Source organism: Puntigrus tetrazona, chromosome 11 (genome assembly GCF_018831695.1).
Source record: "Puntigrus tetrazona isolate hp1 chromosome 11, ASM1883169v1, whole genome shotgun sequence".
In the NCBI taxonomy this organism is placed as follows: Eukaryota; Metazoa; Chordata; class Actinopteri; order Cypriniformes; family Cyprinidae; genus Puntigrus; species Puntigrus tetrazona.
Window position 1 is genome coordinate 2,758,709 of NC_056709.1, and position 14,683 is coordinate 2,773,391.

General features: G+C 48.6%; 18 non-coding genes across 18 annotated transcripts; all 18 read right to left on the bottom strand.

The window, feature by feature from the left end:
* Nucleotides 1-76: 76 nt before the first annotated feature.
* Nucleotides 77-149, bottom strand: trnai-aau. The gene has a single exon. It is a non-coding gene; the product is annotated as a tRNA-Ile (tRNA).
* A 1,322-nt stretch (nucleotides 150-1,471) lies between these two features.
* Nucleotides 1,472-1,544, bottom strand: trnaf-gaa. The gene has a single exon. It is a non-coding gene; the product is annotated as a tRNA-Phe (tRNA).
* An 86-nt stretch (nucleotides 1,545-1,630) lies between these two features.
* trnai-aau lies at nucleotides 1,631-1,703 on the bottom strand. Its single transcript has one exon. It is a non-coding gene; the product is annotated as a tRNA-Ile (tRNA).
* A 1,325-nt stretch (nucleotides 1,704-3,028) lies between these two features.
* On the bottom strand, nucleotides 3,029-3,106 carry trnaf-gaa. The gene has a single exon. It is a non-coding gene; the product is annotated as a tRNA-Phe (tRNA).
* Nucleotides 3,107-3,196: 90 nt separating this feature from the next.
* Nucleotides 3,197-3,269, bottom strand: trnai-aau. Its single transcript has one exon. It is a non-coding gene; the product is annotated as a tRNA-Ile (tRNA).
* Nucleotides 3,270-4,585: 1,316 nt separating this feature from the next.
* On the bottom strand, nucleotides 4,586-4,663 carry trnaf-gaa. Its single transcript has one exon. It is a non-coding gene; the product is annotated as a tRNA-Phe (tRNA).
* A 1,482-nt stretch (nucleotides 4,664-6,145) lies between these two features.
* On the bottom strand, nucleotides 6,146-6,223 carry trnaf-gaa. The gene has a single exon. It is a non-coding gene; the product is annotated as a tRNA-Phe (tRNA).
* Nucleotides 6,224-6,308: 85 nt separating this feature from the next.
* trnai-aau lies at nucleotides 6,309-6,382 on the bottom strand. Its single transcript has one exon. It is a non-coding gene; the product is annotated as a tRNA-Ile (tRNA).
* A 1,318-nt stretch (nucleotides 6,383-7,700) lies between these two features.
* Nucleotides 7,701-7,778, bottom strand: trnaf-gaa. The gene has a single exon. It is a non-coding gene; the product is annotated as a tRNA-Phe (tRNA).
* Nucleotides 7,779-7,863: 85 nt separating this feature from the next.
* On the bottom strand, nucleotides 7,864-7,936 carry trnai-aau. The gene has a single exon. It is a non-coding gene; the product is annotated as a tRNA-Ile (tRNA).
* Nucleotides 7,937-9,255: 1,319 nt separating this feature from the next.
* trnaf-gaa lies at nucleotides 9,256-9,333 on the bottom strand. The gene has a single exon. It is a non-coding gene; the product is annotated as a tRNA-Phe (tRNA).
* Nucleotides 9,334-9,417: 84 nt separating this feature from the next.
* Nucleotides 9,418-9,489, bottom strand: trnai-aau. The gene has a single exon. It is a non-coding gene; the product is annotated as a tRNA-Ile (tRNA).
* Nucleotides 9,490-10,805: 1,316 nt separating this feature from the next.
* trnaf-gaa lies at nucleotides 10,806-10,883 on the bottom strand. Its single transcript has one exon. It is a non-coding gene; the product is annotated as a tRNA-Phe (tRNA).
* Nucleotides 10,884-10,971: 88 nt separating this feature from the next.
* Nucleotides 10,972-11,044, bottom strand: trnai-aau. Its single transcript has one exon. It is a non-coding gene; the product is annotated as a tRNA-Ile (tRNA).
* A 1,314-nt stretch (nucleotides 11,045-12,358) lies between these two features.
* On the bottom strand, nucleotides 12,359-12,436 carry trnaf-gaa. Its single transcript has one exon. It is a non-coding gene; the product is annotated as a tRNA-Phe (tRNA).
* An 84-nt stretch (nucleotides 12,437-12,520) lies between these two features.
* trnai-aau lies at nucleotides 12,521-12,595 on the bottom strand. The gene has a single exon. It is a non-coding gene; the product is annotated as a tRNA-Ile (tRNA).
* Nucleotides 12,596-13,925: 1,330 nt separating this feature from the next.
* On the bottom strand, nucleotides 13,926-13,998 carry trnaf-gaa. Its single transcript has one exon. It is a non-coding gene; the product is annotated as a tRNA-Phe (tRNA).
* Nucleotides 13,999-14,084: 86 nt separating this feature from the next.
* Nucleotides 14,085-14,158, bottom strand: trnai-aau. The gene has a single exon. It is a non-coding gene; the product is annotated as a tRNA-Ile (tRNA).
* Nucleotides 14,159-14,683: the final 525 nt, after the last annotated feature.

A 14,683-nucleotide genomic window follows, 5' to 3' on the forward strand; every position in this document is an offset into this window, starting at 1 on the left:
GGTCTTTGAGGGGGGGCGGGATTTCCATCACTTTATCAGAAGATCAGAGCTGAACTCTGTGAGCACCAAAAGCGGCTGGCCCGTGCGAAGTCGAACCCGCGACCTTGGCGTTATTAGCACCACGCTCTAACCAACTGAGCTAACCGGCCTGTCTTTGGCAGCTTCTCTGCCCACTTGATGCTTGCCGGGGATCCTGGGTGACAAAACAGCCGAAAGTAAGCCCTTCTAAGGGCTCGTCCGGGATTTGAACCGGGACCTCTCGCACCAAGCGAGAATCATACCTCCGTTATTGGCAATTCCAGCAGAGGGCTCAAGAGACATTGCAGTTTAATGCTGATGGGAACATCTACAACAAAGAGCGTGAGGCTGAAGGCTACACTGCAGCTCGGTACAGTTCATTCTGTTTTCATAAAGTCCAAGGTCTGTAATGCTTCCCTCCTCAAGATAACGCTCACACTTGTTTCAGTTGAGTTCAAAAGTTTCAATTTTTGGGAACACTCGCCCCTCACGCAACCAGTCAATTGCTGAGATTTAAACTCGTACAGCTAGATTCAGATCCCTGATTGCTAACCTTTACAGCGTGGAACCAAGCGACCTCAGTAGGGTGCCTGCACTTTTTGGCAAGGTAGAAATGGTTGAAACCTGCAAGCTTCAGAACTGTGCCCAAACCATACACCAAGGAATCCACTGCCGAAATCCAAGATCAAACTAGAGACCTTCAGCTCTTCAGCCTAACTATGCTATGGCCAGGCGGCTCTTTATAAGAGACCTGAAAGCAGGAGTCAAAATAGAAAGACCAGACATTGACAGAAAACAAGCACTGTCACGCAATTGAGTCAAAGCAGACTGCTGCTTCTCATGGAGCTGCTGGCGGGCTCGTCCGGGATTTGAACGGGGGACCTCTCGCACCGAAGCGAGAATCATACCCCTAGACCACGAGCCTACACGCACCGCTTGCCAGCAGAGAGAAGGCGTAAGAACAACTACTTCAACGACAGAGCGAAGGACCTTGAGCTAACACATGGGAGAAACAAAACGCCTTGAGACAGTGTCAAAACCAAATAAATGAAAGATGGCCTCCCAGTGGATTGAAATTTGGGGCTGGACCTAACTGGCTGCACGAGGTGAGAGATGCAAAGGTAGCTTACGTAACACAAAAATCACCATGCTCACATTAACTGAGAAACAAGACCAAGAAGAGCCTTAAAACTAAAGCACAACTTTTTGTTACTTCACCAACTATATGGTGGCCAGTACAAAGGAGGCAGCAAAGAGGAGATATGGAGCGATCGGTGGACACTGCGCTGCCCTGACCAGGGGTCTTCTGCAAGAACCCCGTTTGGCACCTCGAGCAGAGAGAAAGAAAAGAACATCTACAGCAACGACCAAAGAAGGCACTTTTTGTCATGATAGTAGTTAAACACAAGCAATTAAACACAAATAGTTCTCTGGCAAGAAGACATCCGCCAACTGCCGAAACCCGGGATCGAACCAGGGACCTTTAGATCTTCAGTCTAACGCTCTCCCAACTGAGCTATTTCGGCCACGTCGTGAAGGTCTTTGATCAGGGGGGGATTTCCATCACTTTATCAGAAGATCAGAGCTGAACTCTGTGAGCACCAAAAGCGGCTGGCCCGTGCGAAGTCGAACCCGCGACCTTGGCGTTATTAGCACCACGCTCTAACCAACTGAGCTAACCGGCCTGTCTTTGGCAGCTTCTCTGCCCACTTGATGCTTGCCGGGGATCCTGGGTGACAAAACAGCTTGAAAGTAAGCCCTTCTAAGGGCTCGTCCGAGATTTGAACCGGGACCTCTCGCACCAAAGCGAGAATCATACCTCCGTTATTGGCAATTGCAGCAAGAGGGCTCAGAGACATTGCAGTTTAATGCTGATGGGAACATCTACAACAAAAAACGTGAGGCTGAAGGCTACACTGCAGCTCGGTACAGTTCATTCTGTTTTCATAAAGTCCAAGGTCTGTAATGCTTCCCTCCTCAAGATAACGCTCACACTTGTTTCAGTTGAGTTCAAAAGTTTCAATTTTTGGGAACACACTCGCCCCTCACGCAACCAGTCAATTGCTGAGATTTAAACTCGTACAGCTAGATTCAGATCCTGATTGCTAACCTTTACAACGTGGAACCAAGCGACCTCAGTAGGGTGCCTGCACTTTTTGGCAAGGTAGAAATGGTTGGAAACCTGCAAGCTTCAGAACTGTGCCCAAACCATACACCAAGGAATCCACTGCCGAAATCCAAGATCAAACTAGAGACCTTCAGCTCTTCAGCCTAACTATGCTATGGCCAGAGCGGCTCTTTATAAGAGACCTGAAAGCAGGAGTCAAAATAGAAAGACCAGACATTGACAGAAAACAAGCACTGTCACGCAATTGAGTCAAAGCAGACTGCTGCTTCTCATGGAGCTGCTGGCGGGCTCGTTCGGGATTTGAATCCGGGACCTCTCGCACCGAAGCGAGAATCATACCCCTAGACCCAGCGAGCCTACACGCACCGCTTGCCAGCAGAGAGAAGGCGTAAGAACAACTACTTCAACGACAGAGCGAAGGACCTTGAGCTAACATGGGAGGAAACAAAACGCCTTGAGACAGTGTCAAAACCAAATAAATGAAAGATGGCCTCCCAGTGGATTGAAATTTGGGGCTGGACCTAACTGGCTGCACGAGGTGAGAGATGCAAAGGTAGCTTACGTAACACAAAAATCACCATGCTCACATTAACTGAGAAACAAGACCAAGAAGAGCCTTAAAACTAAAGCACAACTTTTTGTTACTTCACCAACTATATGGTGGCCAGTACAAAGGAGGCAGCAAAGAGGAGATATGGAACGATCGGTGGACACTGCGCTGCCCTGACCAGGGGGGTCTTCTGCAAGAACCCCCGTTTGGCACCTCGAGCAGAGAGAAAGGAAAAGAACATCTACAGCAACGACCAAAGAAGGCACTTTTTGTCATGATAGTAGTTAAACACAAGCAATTAAACACAAATAGTTCTCTGGCAAGAAGACATCCGCCAACTGCGAAACCGGGATCGAACCAGGGACCTTTAGATCTTCAGTCTAACGCTCTCCCAACTGAGCTATTTCGGCCACGTCGTGAAGATGAGGATTTTGATCAGGGGGGATTTCCATCACTTTATCAGAAGATCAGAGCTGAACTCTGTGAGCACCAAAAGCGGCTGGCCCGTGCGGAGTCGAACCCGCGACCTTGGCGTTATTAGCACCACGCTCTAACCAACTGAGCTAACCGGCCTGTCTTTGGCAGCTTCTCTGCCCACTTGATGCTTGCCGGGGATCCTGGGTGACAAAACAGCTTGAAAGTAAGCCCTTCTAAGGGCTCGTCCGGGATTTGAACCGGGACCTCTCGCACCCAAAGCGAGAATCATACCTCCGTTATTGGCAATTCCAGCAAGAGGGCTCAAGAGACATTGCAGTTTAATGCTGATGGGAACATCTACAACAAAGAACGTGAGGCTGAAGGCTACACTGCAGCTCGGTACAGTTCATTCTGTTTTCATAAAGTCCAAGGTCTGTAATGCTTCCCTCCTCAAGATAACGCTCACACTTGTTTCAGTTGAGTTCAAAAGTTTCAATTTTTGGGAACACTCGCCCCTCACGCAACCAGTCAATTGCTGAGATTTAAACTCGTACAGCTAGATTCAGATCCCTGATTGCTAACCTTTACAACGTGGAACCAAGCGACCTCAGTAGGGTGCCTGCACTTTTTGGCAAGGTAGAAATGGTTGGAAACCTGCAAGCTTCAGAACTGTGCCCAAACCATACACCAAGGAATCCACTGCCGAAATCCAAGATCAAACTAGAGACCTTCAGCTCTTCAGCCTAACTATGCTATGGCCAGGCGGCTCTTTATAAGAGACCTGAAAGCAGGAGTCAAAATAGAAAGACCAGACATTGACAGAAAACAAGCACTGTCACGCAATTGAGTCAAAGCAGACTGCTGCTTCTCATGGAGCTGCTGGCGGGCTCGTCGGGATTTGAACCGGGACCTCTCGCACCCGGCGAGAATCATACCCCTAGACCAACGAGCCTACACGCACCGCTTGCCAGCAGAGAGAAGGCGTAAGAACAACTACTTCAACGACAGAGCGAAGGACCTTGAGCTAACATGGGAGAAACAAAACGCCTTGAGACAGTGTCAAAACCAAATAAATGAAAGATGGCCTCCCAGTGGATTGAAATTTGGGGCTGGACCTAACTGGCTGCACGAGGTGAGAGATGCAAAGGTAGCTTACGTAACACAAAAATCACCATGCTCACATTAACTGAGAAACAAGACCAAGAAGAGCCTTAAAACTAAAGCACAACTTTTGTTACTTCACCAACTATATGGTGGCCAGTACAAAGAGGCAGCAAAGAGGAGATATGGAGCGATCGGTGGACACTGCGCTGCCCTGACCAGGGGTCTTCTGCAAGAACCCCGTTTGGCACCTCTCGAGCAGAGAGAAAGGAAAGAACATCTACAGCAACGACCAAAGAAGGCACTTTTTGTCGTGATAGTAGTTAAACACAAGCAATTAAACACAAATAGTTCTCTGGCAAGAAGACATCCGCCAACTGCGAAACCGGGATCGAACCAGGGACCTTTAGATCTTCAGTCTAACGCTCTCCCAACTGAGCTATTTCGGCCACGTCGTGAAGGTCTTTGATCAGGGGATTTCCATCACTTTATCAGAAGATCAGAGCTGAACTCTGTGAGCACCAAAAGCGGCTGGCCCGCCCGGGAGTCGAACCGCGACCTTGGCGTTATTAGCACCACGCTCTAACCAACTGAGCTAACCGGCCTGTCTTTGGCAGCTTCTCTGCCCACTTGATGCTTGCCGGGGATCCTGGGTGACAAAACAGCTTCGAAAGTAAGCCCTTCTAAGGGCTCGTCGGGATTTGAACCGGGACCTCTACGCACCAAAGCGAGAATCATACCTCCGTTATTGGCAATTCCAGCAAGAGGGCTCAAGAGACATTGCAGTTTAATGCTGATGGGAACATCTACAACAAAAGAACGTGAGGCTGAAGGCTACACTGCAGCTCGGTACAGTTCATTCTGTTTTCATAAAGTCCAAGGTCTGTAATGCTTCCCTCCTCAAGATAACGCTCACACTTGTTTCAGTTGAGTTCAAAAGTTTCAATTTTTTGGGAACACTCGCCCCTCACGCAACCAGTCAATTGCTGAGATTTAAACTCGTACAGCTAGATTCAGATCCTGATTGCTAACCTTTACAACGTGGAACCAAGCGACCTCAGTAGGATGCCTGCACTTTTTTTGGCAAGGTAGAAATGGTTGGAAACCTGCAAGCTTCAGAACTGTGCCCAAACCATACACCAAGGAATCCACTGCCGAAATCCAAGATCAAACTAGAGACCTTCAGCTCTTCAGCCTAACTATGCTATGGCCAGGCGGCTCTTTATAAGGAGACCTGAAAGCAGGAGTCAAAATAGAAAGACCAGACATTGACAGAAAACAAGCACTGTCACGCAATTGAGTCAAAGCAGACTGCTGCTTCTCATGGAGCTGCTGGCGGGCTCGTTCAGGATTTGAATCCGGGACCTCTCGCACCCGAAGCGAGAATCAAACCCCTAGACCAACGAGCCTACACGCACCGCTTGCCAGCAGAGAGAAGGCGTAAGAACAACTACTTCAACGACAGAGCGAAGGACCTTGAGCTAACATGGGAGGAAACAAAACGCCTTGAGACAGTGTCAAAACCAAATAAATGAAAGATGGCCTCCCAGTGGATTGAAATTTGGGGCTGGACCTAACTGGCTGCACGAGGTGAGAGATGCAAAGGTAGCTTACGTAACACAAAAATCACCATGCTCACATTAACTGAGAAACAAGACCAAGAAGAGCCTTAAAACTAAAGCACAACTTTTTGTTACTTCACCAACTATATGGTGGCCAGTACAAAGGAGGCAGCAAAGAGGAGATATGGAGCGATCGGTGGACACTGCGCTGCCCTGACCAGGGGTCTTCTGCAAGAACCCCGTTTGGCACCTCGAGCAGAGAGAAAGGAAAAGAACATCTACAGCAACGACCAAAGAAGGCACTTTTTGTCATGATAGTAGTTAAACACAAGCAATTAAACACAAATAGTTCTCTGGCAAGAAGACATCCGCCAACTGCGAAACCGGGATCGAACCAGGGACCTTTAGATCTTCAGTCTAACGCTCTCCCAACTGAGCTATTTCGGCCCACGTCGTGAAGGTCTTTGATCAGGGGGATTTCCATCACTTTATCAGAAGATCAGAGCTGAACTCTGTGAGCACCAAAAGCGGCTGGCCCGTGCGCGAGTCGAACCCGCGACCTTGGCGTTATTAGCACCACGCTCTAACCAACTGAGCTAACCGGCCTGTCTTTGGCAGCTTCTCTGCCCACTTGATGCTTGCCGGGGATCCTGGGTGACAAAACAGCTTGAAAGTAAGCCCTTCTAAGGGCTCGTCCGGGATTTGAACCGGGACCTCTACGCACCAAAGCGAGAATCATACCTCCGTTATTGGCAATTCCAGCAAGAGGGCTCAAGAGACATTGCAGTTTAATGCTGATGGGAACATCTACAACAAAGAGCGTGAGGCTGAAGGCTACACTGCAGCTCGGTACAGTTCATTCTGTTTTCATAAAGTCCAAGGTCTGTAATGCTTCCCTCCTCAAGATAACGCTCACACTTGTTTCAGTTGAGTTCAAAAGTTTCAATTTTTGGGAACACTCGCCCCTCACGCAACCAGTCAATTGCTGAGATTTAAACTCGTACAGCTAGATTCAGATCCTGATTGCTAACCTTTACAACGTGGAACCAAGCGACCTCAGTAGGGTGCCTGCACTTTTTGGCAAGGTAGAAATGGTTGGAAACCTGCAAGCTTCAGAACTGTGCCCAAACCATACACCAAGGAATCCACTGCCGAAATCCAAGATCAAACTAGAGACCTTCAGCTCTTCAGCCTAACTATGCTATGGCCAGGCGGCTCTTTATAAGGAGACCTGAAAGCAGGAGTCAAAATAGAAAGACCAGACATTGACAGAAAACAAGCACTGTCACGCAATTGAGTCAAAGCAGACTGCTGCTTCTCATGGAGCTGCTGGCGGGCTCGTCCGGGATTTGAACCGGGACCTCTCGCACCGAAGCGAGAATCATACCCCTAGACCAACGAGCCTACGCACCGCTTGCCAGCAGAGAGAAGGCGTAAGAACAACTACTTCAACGACAGAGCGAAGGACCTTGAGCTAACATGGGAGGAAACAAAACGCCTTGAGACAGTGTCAAAACCAAATAAATGAAAGATGGCCTCCCAGTGGATTGAAATTTGGGGCTGGACCTAACTGGCTGCACGAGGTGAGAGATGCAAAGGTAGCTTACGTAACACAAAAATCACCATGCTCACATTAACTGAGAAACAAGACCAAGAAGAGCCTTAAAACTAAAGCACAACTTTTTGTTACTTCACCAACTATATGGTGGCCAGTACAAAGGAGGCAGCAAAGAGGAGATATGGAGCGATCGGTGGACACTGCGCTGCCCTGACCAGGGGTCTTCTGCAAGAACCCCGTTTGGCACCTCGAGCAGAGAGAAAGGAAAAGAACATCTACAGCAACGACCAAAGAAGGCACTTTTTGTCATGATAGTAGTTAAACACAAGCAATTAAACACAAATAGTTCTCTGGCAAGAAGACATCCGCCAACTGCGAAACCGGGATCGAACCAGGGACCTTTAGATCTTCAGTCTAACGCTCTCCCAACTGAGCTATTTCGGCCACGTCGTCGTGAGGTCTTTGATCAGGGGATTTCCATCACTTTATCAGAAGATCAGAGCTGAACTCTGTGAGCACCAAAAGCGGCTGGCCCGTGCGAAGTCGAACCCGCGACCTTGGCGTTATTAGCACCACGCTCTAACCAACTGAGCTAACCGGCCTGTCTTTGGCAGCTTCTCTGCCCACTTGATGCTTGCCGGGGATCCTGGGTGACAAAACAGCCGAAAGTAAGCCCTTCTAAGGGCTCGTCCGGATTTGAACCGGGACCTCTCGCACCAAAGCGAGAATCATACCTCCGTTATTGGCAATTGCAGCAAGAGGGCTCAAGAGACATTGCAGTTTAATGCTGATGGGAACATCTACAACAAAGAGCGTGAGGCTGAAGGCTACACTGCAGCTCGGTACAGTTCATTCTGTTTTCATAAAGTCCAAGGTCTGTAATGCTTCCCTCCTCAAGATAACGCTCACACTTGTTTCAGTTGAGTTCAAAAGTTTCAATTTTTTTGGGAACACTCGCCCCTCACGCAACCAGTCAATTGCTGAGATTTAAACTCGTACAGCTAGATTCAGATCCTGATTGCTAACCTTTACAACGTGGAACCAAGCGACCTCAGTAGGGTGCCTGCACTTTTTTGGCAAGGTAGAAATGGTTTGAAACCTGCAAGCTTCAGAACTGTGCCCAAACCATACACCAAGGAATCCACTGCCGAAATCCAAGATCAAACTAGAGACCTTCAGCTCTTCAGCCTAACTATGCTATGGCCAGGCGGCTCTTTATAAGGAGACCTGAAAGCAGGAGTCAAAATAGAAAGACCAGACATTGACAGAAAACAAGCACTGTCACGCAATTGAGTCAAAGCAGACTGCTGCTTCTCATGGAGCTGCTGGCGGGCTCGTCCGGGATTTGAACCGGGACCTCTCGCACCAGGCGAGAATCATACCCCTAGACCAACGAGCCTACACGCACGCTTGCCAGCAGAGAGAAGGCGTAAGAACAACTACTTCAACGACAGAGCGAAGGACCTTGAGCTAACATGGGAGGAAACAAAACGCCTTGAGACAGTGTCAAAACCAAATAAATGAAAGATGGCCTCCCAGTGGATTGAAATTTGGGGCTGGACCTAACTGGCTGCACGAGGTGAGAGATGCAAAGGTAGCTTACGTAACACAAAAATCACCATGCTCACATTAACTGAGAAACAAGACCAAGAAGAGCCTTAAAACTAAAGCACAACTTTTTGTTACTTCACCAACTATATGGTGGCCAGTACAAAGGAGGCAGCAAAGAGGAGATATGGAGCGATCGGTGGACACTGCGCTGCCCTGACCAGGGGTCTTCTGCAAGAACCCCGTTTGGCACCTCCGAGCAGAGAGAAAGGAAAAGAACATCTACAGCAACGACCAAAGAAGGCACTTTTTGTCATGATAGTAGTTAAACACAAGCAATTAAACACAAATAGTTCTCTGGCAAGAAGACATCCGCCAACTGCGAAACCGGGATCGAACCAGGGACCTTTAGATCTTCAGTCTAACGCTCTCCCAACTGAGCTATTTCGGCCACGTCGTGAAGGTCTTTGATCAGGGGGATTTCCATCACTTTATCAGAAGATCAGAGCTGAACTCTGTGAGCACCAAAAGCGGCTGGCCCGTGCGAGTCGAACCCGCGACCTTGGCGTTATTAGCACCACGCTCTAACCAACTGAGCTAACCGGCCTGTCTTTGGCAGCTTCTCTGCCCACTTGATGCTTGCCGGGGATCCTGGGTGACAAAACAGCTTGAAAGTAAGCCCTTCTAAGGGGCTCGTCCGGGATTTGAACCGGGACCTCTACTTTTAAGCGAGAATCATACCTCCGTTATTGGCAATTCCAGCAAGAGGGCTCAAGAGACATTGCAGTTTAATGCTGATGGGAACATCTACAACAAAGAACGTGAGGCTGAAGGCTACACTGCAGCTCGGTACAGTTCATTCTGTTTTCATAAAGTCCAAGGTCTGTAATGCTTCCCTCCTCAAGATAACGCTCACACTTGTTTCAGTTGAGTTCAAAAGTTTCAATTTTTTGGGAACACTCGCCCCTCACGCAACCAGTCAATTGCTGAGATTTAAACTCGTACAGCTAGATTCAGATCCTGATTGCTAACCTTTACAACGTGGAACCAAGCGACCTCAGTAGGGTGCCTGCACTTTTTTGGCAAGGTAGAAATGGTTGGAAACCTGCAAGCTTCAGAACTGTGCCCAAACCATACACCAAGGAATCCACTGCCGAAATCCAAGATCAAACTAGAGACCTTCAGCTCTTCAGCCTAACTATGCTATGGCCAGGCGGCTCTTTATAAGGAGACCTGAAAGCAGGAGTCAAAATAGAAAGACCAGACATTGACAGAAAACAAGCACTGTCACGCAATTGAGTCAAAGCAGACTGCTGCTTCTCATGGAGCTGCTGGCGGGCTCGTCGGGATTTGAACCGGGACCTCTCGCACCAAGCGAGAATCATACCCCTAGACCAACGAGCCTACACGCACGCTTGCCAGCAGAGAGAAGGCGTAAGAACAACTACTTCAACGACAGAGCGAAGGACCTTGAGCTAACATGGGAGGAAACAAAACGCCTTGAGACAGTGTCAAAACCAAATAAATGAAAGATGGCCTCCCAGTGGATTGAAATTTGGGGCTGGACCTAACTGGCTGCACGAGGTGAGAGATGCAAAGGTAGCTTACGTAACACAAAAATCACCATGCTCACATTAACTGAGAAACAAGACCAAGAAGAGCCTTAAAACTAAAGCACAACTTTTTGTTACTTCACCAACTATATGGTGGCCAGTACAAAGGAGGCAGCAAAGAGGAGATATGGAGCGATCGGTGGACACTGCGCTGCCCTGACCAGGGGTCTTCTGCAAGAACCCCGTTTGGCACCTCGAGCAGAGAGAAAGGAAAGAACATCTACAGCAACGACCAAAGAAGGCACTTTTTGTCATGATAGTAGTTAAACACAAGCAATTAAACACAAATAGTTCTCTGGCAGAAGACATCCGCCAACTGCGAAACCGGGATCGAACCAGGGACCTTTAGATCTTCAGTCTAACGCTCTCCCAACTGAGCTATTTCGGCCCCACGTCGTGAAGGTCTTTGATCAGGGGGGATTTCCATCACTTTATCAGAAGATCAGAGCTGAACTCTGTGAGCACCAAAAAGCGGCTGGCCCGTGCGGAGTCGAACCCGCGACCTTGGCGTTATTAGCACCACGCTCTAACCAACTGAGCTAACCGGCCTGTCTTTGGCAGCTTCTCTGCCCACTTGATGCTTGCCGGGGATCCTGGGTGACAAAACAGGCAGTAAGCCCTTCTAAGGGCTCGTCCGGGATTTGAACCGGGACCTCGCACCCAAAGCGAGAATCATACCTCCGTTATTGGCAATTGCAGCAAGAGGGCTCAAGAGACATTGCAGTTTAATGCTGATGGGAACATCTACAACAAAGAACGTGAGGCTGAAGGCTACACTGCAGCTCGGTACAGTTCATTCTGTTTTCATAAAGTCCAAGGTCTGTAATGCTTCCCTCCTCAAGATAACGCTCACACTTGTTTCAGTTGAGTTCAAAAGTTTCAATTTTTTGGGAACACTCGCCCCTCACGCAACCAGTCAATTGCTGAGATTTAAACTCGTACAGCTAGATTCAGATCCTGATTGCTAACCTTTACAACGTGGAACCAAGCGACCTCAGTAGGGTGCCTGCACTTTTTGGCAAGGTAGAAATGGTTGGAAACCTGCAAGCTTCAGAACTGTGCCCAAACCATACACCAAGGAATCCACTGCCGAAATCCAAGATCAAACTAGAGACCTTCAGCTCTTCAGCCTAACTATGCTATGGCCAGGCGGCTCTTTATAAGGAGACCTGAAAGCAGGAGTCAAAATAGAAAGACCAGACATTGACAGAAAACAAGCACTGTCACGCAATTGAGTCAAAGCAGACTGCTGCTTCTCATGGAGCTGCTGGCGGGCTCGTCCGGGATTTGAACCGGGACCTCTCGCACCCAGGCGAGAATCATACCCCTAGACCAACGAGCCTACACGCACGCTTGCCAGCAGAGAGAAGGCGTAAGAACAACTACTTCAACGACAGAGCGAAGGACCTTGAGCTAACATGGGAGGAAACAAAACGCCTTGAGACAGTGTCAAAACCAAATAAATGAAAGATGGCCTCCCAGTGGATTGAAATTTGGGGCTGGACCTAACTGGCTGCACGAGGTGAGAGATGCAAAGGTAAGCTTACGTAACACAAAAATCACCATGCTCACATTAACTGAGAAACAAGACCAAGAAGAGCCTTAAAACTAAAGCACAACTTTTGTTACTTCACCAACTATATGGTGGCCAGTACAAAGGAGGCAGCAAAGAGGAGATATGGAGCGATCGGTGGACACTGCGCTGCCCTGACCCAGAGGTCTTCTGCAAGAACCCCGTTTGGCACCTCGAGCAGAGAGAAAGGAAAAGAACATCTACAGCAACGACCAAAGAAGGCACTTTTTGTCATGATAGTAGTTAAACACAAGCAATTAAACACAAATAGTTCTCTGGCAGAAGACATCCGCCAACTGCGAAACCGGGATCGAACCAGGGACCTTTAGATCTTCAGTCTAACGCTCTCCCAACTGAGCTATTTCGGCCACGTCGTGAAGGTCTTTGATCAGGGGGATTTCCATCACTTTATCAGAAGATCAGAGCTGAACTCTGTGAGCACCAAAAGCGGCTGGCCCGTGCGGAGAGTCGAACCCGCGACCTTGGCGTTATTAGCACCACGCTCTAACCAACTGAGCTAACCGGCCTGTCTTTGGCAGCTTCTCTGCCCACTTGATGCTTGCCGGGGATCCTGGGTGACAAAACAGCAGCAGTAAGCCCTTCTAAAGGGCTCGTCCGGGATTTGAACCGGGACCTCTACGCACCAAAGCGAGAATCATACCTCCGTTATTGGCAATTCCAGCAAGAGGGCTCAAGAGACATTGCAGTTTAATGCTGATGGGAACATCTACAACAAAGAACGTGAGGCTGAAGGCTACACTGCAGCTCGGTACAGTTCATTCTGTTTTCATAAAGTCCAAGGTCTGTAATGCTTCCCTCCTCAAGATAACGCTCACACTTGTTTCAGTTGAGTTCAAAAGTTTCAATTTTTTGGGAACACTCGCCCCTCACGCAACCAGTCAATTGCTGAGATTTAAACTCGTACAGCTAGATTCAGATCCCTGATTGCTAACCTTTACAACGTGGAACCAAGCGACCTCAGTAGGGTGCCTGCACTTTTTTGGCAAGGTAGAAATGGTTGGAAACCTGCAAGCTTCAGAACTGTGCCCAAACCATACACCAAGGAATCCACTGCCGAAATCCAAGATCAAACTAGAGACCTTCAGCTCTTCAGCCTAACTATGCTATGGCCAGGCGGCTCTTTATAAGAGACCTGAAAGCAGGAGTCAAAATAGAAAGACCAGACATTGACAGAAAACAAGCACTGTCACGCAATTGAGTCAAAGCAGACTGCTGCTTCTCATGGAGCTGCTGGCGGGCTCGTCCGGGATTTGAACCGGGACCTCTCGCACCCGGCGAGAATCATACCCCTAGACCAACGAGCCTACGCGCACGCTTGCCAGCAGAGAGAAGGCGTAAGAACAACTACTTCAACGACAGAACGAAGGACCTTGAGCTAACATGGGAGAAACAAAACGCCTTGAGACAGTGTCAAAACCAAATAAATGAAAGATGGCCTCCCAGTGGATTGAAATTTGGGGCTGGACCTAACTGGCTGCACGAGGTGAGAGATGCAAAGGTAGCTTACGTAACACAAAAATCACCATGCTCACATTAACTGAGAAACAAGACCAAGAAGAGCCTTAAAACTAAAGCACAACTTTTTGTTACTTCACCAACTATATGGTGGCCAGTACAAAGGAGGCAGCAAAGAGGAGATATGGAACGATCGGTGGACACTGCGCTGCCCTGACCAGGGGGGTCTTCTGCAAGAACCCCCGTTTGGCACCTCCCGAGCAGAGAGAAAGGAAAAGAACATCTACAGCAACGACCAAAGAAGGCACTTTTTGTCATGATAGTAGTTAAACACAAGCAATTAAACACAAATAGTTCTCTGGCAAGAAGACATCCGCCAACTGCCGAAACCCGGGATCGAACCAGGGACCTTTAGATCTTCAGTCTAACGCTCTCCCAACTGAGCTATTTCGGCCACGTCGTGAAGGTCTTTGATCAGGGCGGGATTTCCATCACTTTATCAGAAGATCAGAGCTGAACTCTGTGAGCACCAAAAACGGCTGGCCCGTACGGGGGTCGAACCCGCGACCTTGGCGTTATTAGCACCACGCTCTAACCAACTGAGCTAACCGGCCTGTCTTTGGCAGCTTCTCTGCCCACTTGATGCTTGCCGGGGATCCTGGGTGACAAAACAGCTTCGAAAGTAAGCCCTTCTAAGGGCTCGTCCGGGATTTGAACCCGGGACCTCTCGCACCCAAAGCGAGAATCATACCTCCGTTATTGGCAATTCCAGCAAGAGGGCTCAAGAGACATTGCAGTTTAATGCTGATGGGAACATCTACAACAAAGAACGTGAGGCTGAAGGCTACACTGCAGCTCCGGTACAGTTCATTCTGTTTTCATAAAGTCCAAGGTCTGTAATGCTTCCCTCCTCAAGATAACGCTCACACTTGTTTCAGTTGAGTTCAAAAGTTTCAATTTTTTGGGGAACACTCGCCCCTCACGCAACCAGTCAATTGCTGAGATTTAAACTCGTACAGCTAGATTCAGATCCCTGATTGCTAACCTTTACAACGTGGAACCAAGCGACCTCAGTAGGGTGCCTGCACTTTTTTGGCAAGGTAGAAATGGTTGGAAACCTGCAAGCTTCAGAACTGTGC